Here is a 5,000-nt window from a genome sequence, read left to right as displayed (position 1 = left end):
TCAATGGCCCCTGTTCCCATGTGAGCATTTTGACGGCATGAGGAAAACACCCAACGCTCACTGAGAAATAGCACAATGATTAGGGAGTCTGCCTTCCTGCTGTAGGTTTGTAAGTTCGAATCCGGAAGGTGCCCTCTGTATGGGCAACACTTGGATATCTCCAATCCTCCAAATGTTGACATCATTAATTTTGTTCATGTTTGAAAAAGGCATGTGTATCAGCAAACTTTTAATCTAAAGACATGAACAAAATACAAAAGATGCCACATAAAGTCAATATGTAGCAATATTGTGAGCTAAAGCTCTATTTGTTTGTTGGGCATACTTTGCTAATTAGCCAAGTATAAGGGATATATATATATATACCTTCAGTTAAATGTGTAGTAAAATGGTAACACTTGGCCATACCCATATGGAAGAAAAGGTAGTATTTGCAATATATTTCTAAAAACATTCTTTGGAAACACATAAAATATTGTCAAAATTGTGACATTTCCTTGATATGTGTGAAATGCTAATAATCTTTCTTTGAAATATGTTTTACATCTATTTTTTTTCTATCTGACGACCAATTCCCCAATGTAATATTTTGTGGGTTTTTTCAGAGAATGTGGAGGTTCTATATAAACACTGTAGATTTGACTGCTATGATTTCGGAGTTAGCAGGAAAGGTGTATGGAATGTGATGGTGTTTACTAAAGGATCCCTTGTTGGAAGTGTGCATGTTTTTCCAATTCCGCCGGTTTTTGCCATTTTCTATGGGCGAGACAGCGGATTTGCAAGCGGTATTCAAAAAAAAATTGACCCAAAATCGCGCTGGCGAAATTTTTTGAGCCAATTTGGCGTTGCGCATGCGCACATTCGCGAGTTCGCAGCTCGCGGCTGGAGGAGCTGTTTAACCTTTCCACACTTTCGCAGATATCTCTCTTTCTAAGTCAGTTTTTGAGATTTTTTAAACGCAAGTCATCTCCAAATTGACTTCCACACCTTCCACAGTGATTTGGGATTTTTGGGGGTACAGGGGAAAATTTGGCTAAACTTTAGTCGAGCTTTTAGCTGGCGTGGTTTTAAGTCGCGCTCTGACCATATTGCATCTTAATGAATCTCACACTAGGCGCTATTTTCCGCCCGCCGTTCTTTGAATGCCAATTTCAGACTTAAATAATCGCCGCTTCGCAAAATCACGCCGAAACGCCAATTCGCCGTACTATGAATCAGGCCCAAAATGACATTTTCAACTTTGCCTTTTAAAAAATATCCAATATACTCAATTTATGTCACATCTTTTGGCCAAAATGTATTTAGCTACATGTCTTTGACAAAAAAATCTCAGTGAGCGTATTTTTATTGGTTTGCGCAAAAGTTATAGCGTCTACAAACTATGGTGTAAATACTGGAATTTACGCAGCTTTAATTTCTGACTGCCTATCTCATTTCATGAAGTGCTAAAATGGCAGGGCAGTACAACCCCCCCCCCCCCCCCAAATTACCACTTTTTGGAAAGTAGACATCCTAAGGAATGTCCTGAGAGGAGTGTTGAGCTCATTGCAGTACAGGGATACCACATATGTGAGACTTTTTGGGAGCCTAGCTGTGTACGGAACCCCGAAAACCAATCCCCACCATCAGAATTTCAAGGGGCGTACATTTTTCATTGCATTTTCTCACTACCTATAACAGTTTAGGAGACCCTGAAATGTCAAGATAACACAAAACCCCCCAAATGACCCCATTTTGGAAAGTAGACACCCCAAGCTGTTTGCTGAGAGGCATGGTGAGTCCATGGAATATTTAGTATTTTGCCACAAGTTTTGGGAATATTACAGTTTTTTTTTAACACAAAGTTGTCACTAAAAGATAAATGTATCACCCATGCCATGGGTATATGTGGAATGACACCCCAAAATACATTTTGCTGCTTCTCCTGAGTATGGGGATAACACATGTGTGAGACTTTTTGGGAGCCTAGCTGTGTACGGGACCCCGAAAATCGATCACCACTTTCAGGTTTTCTAATGGCCTAAATTGTGCATTTCACCTCCACACTACCTGTCACAGTTTCGGAGGCCCTAAAATTTCAAAATAGCACAACCCCCCCCCCCCAAAATCACCCCATTTTGCAAAGTAGATACCCCAAGCTATTTGCTGAGAGGCATGGTGAGTCCATGGAATATTTATATATTTTGCCACAAGTTTCAGGAAAATTATTTTTTTTTTTAACACAAAGTTGTCACTAAAAGATAAATTGCTCACACATGCCATGGGTATATGTGGAATGACACCCCAAAATACATTGTGCTGCTTCTCCTGAGTACAGGGATACCACATGTGTTAGACTTTTTGGGAGCCTAGCTTGTGTCATTTCACATATACCCATGGCATGTGTAAAAAATATATAATTTAGTGACAACTTTCTGTAAAAAAACAACAAAAAAAAATAATAATATATTTCCCGGAACTTGTGGCAAAATATAAACTATTCCATGGAGTCACCATGCCTTTCAGCAAATAGCTTAGAGTGTCTACTTTTCAAAATGGGGGGGTTTGTGCTATCTTGAACTCTCAGGGCCTCTTAAACTGTGACAGGTAGTGCAGAGGTAAAATACACAATTTACACCATTAGAAAACCTGAAGGTGGGGATTGGTTTTCAGGGTCCCGTACACAGCTAGTCTCCCCAAAAGTCTCACACATGTGGTATCCCTGTACTCAGGAGAAGCAGCAGAATGTATTTTGGGGTGTCATTTCACATATACTAATGGCATGCGTGAGCAATATATCATTTAGTGACAACTTTGTGTAAAAAAACAAAACAAAAAAAAAACAAATTGTCATTTTCCTGAAACTTAGGGCAAAATGTAAAATACTCCATGGACTCAATATGCCTCTCAGCAAATAGCTTTGGGTGTCTACTTTCCAAAAAGGGGTCATTTGGGGGTGTTTGAACAGTCCTGGCATTTTATGCTCAATATTAGCCACACATCACCCACTCTTCTAACCACATGAAGACCAAGCCTTTTCTGTGACTTTTTGTTTACATGAAAAAATATATTTTTTTTACAAGAAAATTACTTTGAACCCCCAAACATTATATATTTTTTTTAAAGCAGAGGCCCTACAGAACAAAATGGTGGATGTTGCAATTTTTTTTGTCACACGGTATTTGCGCACAGATTTTCCAAACGCAATTTTTGCGTAAAAAAAAACACTTTTTTTCTATTTAATGCAGAAATACACTATATAATTCCTAATTGTTTGGTAAAATTTAAAATATGATCTTATGCCGAGTACATAGACACCAGACATGACATGGTTTAAAAATTGCGCACGCCCGTGCAGCGGCAACAAACTACGTACGGTTTTAAAAGCCTTTAAAAGTCTTTACAGGTTACCACTTTGGACTTACAGAGGAGGTCTACTGCAAGAATTACTGCACTTGACCGGGCGTTCGCGGCAATACCTCACATGCATGGTACAATTGTGGTTTACATATGACACTAGACCAACGCTTGCGTGCGCATTTACGTGCAAGCACGGGGGGACAGGGGGGCTTGATTTTTTTTTTTTTGCCTTTTTATGTTATTTTGACAACTTTCCTTTTCTTTCATTTTTTTTTTTTTTTAATCGTTTTTATTGGAATCACACTGAAATTAAATTTCCCCTATGATAGCAAACTGTAGTGACAGGTACTCTTTTTTTTTTTTTTTAAATTGGGGTCTTTTAGACTCTAGATCTCTCCTCTGACCTTAACACATCTGACCACACCAAAATTGGTGTGATAAAATGCTTTCCCAATTTCCCAATGGCGCTGTTTATTTCTGGCAAATCAGAAGTCATGAAATGCTCGTAGCTTCCGGTATCTTAGGCCATAGAAATGATTGGAGCCATTCTCATCTCCAATCAGCTCTATGGTTAGATAACTGAACCACCGACTGCACCCTTGGGTTAACCGGTGGGGCAGGAGAGCCCGAGAAAAACCGTGGAAGGCGGCAGGAGGGGGGGCGGGGGGAGTTCCCTCCCACTGCATGTAAAAGCAGTCTAGTGGACAGTTATCCCCTAGGATTGCTTTTACATGTAAGCCGACCGCTGGCTGTAAAAAACAATACCAAGATGATGCCTAAATCTGCAGGCATCATCCTGGTATAGCCACTCAAAGTCCAGCAACTTACCAGTACATTGCTGGACCTTGTTTGGCATATAGTGTAGGTTTTTTTTTTTTTTTTTATGCAGCCTGTGGGCTGAAATCACCACAAGAATATTGTGTAGTATTACACACCATTAACCGCCCAACAACCAAACCCACTGATTTAATGGTGGGTATACATGACAATATTCCAAGTATACCTAAAGGTATTTTAACTGCAGTGGTGAAATCAACCTACCACAGCTGCTGCCATCAGAGGTATCCGTATATGCTAAACGCGAACGCTGTTTGTGTCAGAATATATAAAATCAGTGTGGCAGCCGACGGGTACCTGCAAGAGAAACATGTTAACAAAAGAATGAAAAACAAACAAAGTACAGTAAAAGTACAGTAGGAAGTGTAGAAGAACATAAAAATAACTTAGACGACAACTATTTTTGGCTTTTTTATTTTATGTTTTTATATATATTTTTTTTTACACTTTTTTTTCTTCAACGTTAGAGTTCCAGGTTAGGGTCTCTCAAAATGACGATAGCCATCGAACATCTTTTGAGACCCTGTGTAAATGTGCCCTAAACGTTGCCGTGCTGTACCCTATGCTAATAATCCACTAGTGTGTGGTAGCGACGGTAACAGTCACTGTGGCAAAGACCAGGTCAGTCAGGACAGTCAGGACAATAATTAAGGGCGTCACACCTAAATCCACGCTTGCTGCAGACACAGCATCTTTTTTGGGGGTATCTTTGGGTAGGGGTACTCGGGAGGAATTCCAGAAAATGCCTCTGATGCAGCCGGCTCACTGCATCTGGTTGGGGAAGTTGGGCAGGAGCACCAGCTGGATACAGAAGGGCTCTGATT

This window comes from Pelophylax lessonae (genome assembly GCF_965119305.1).
Source record: "Pelophylax lessonae genome assembly, chromosome: 3".
Taxonomy (NCBI): Eukaryota; Metazoa; Chordata; class Amphibia; order Anura; family Ranidae; genus Pelophylax; species Pelophylax lessonae.
This window is presented reverse-complemented; position numbering follows the sequence as displayed.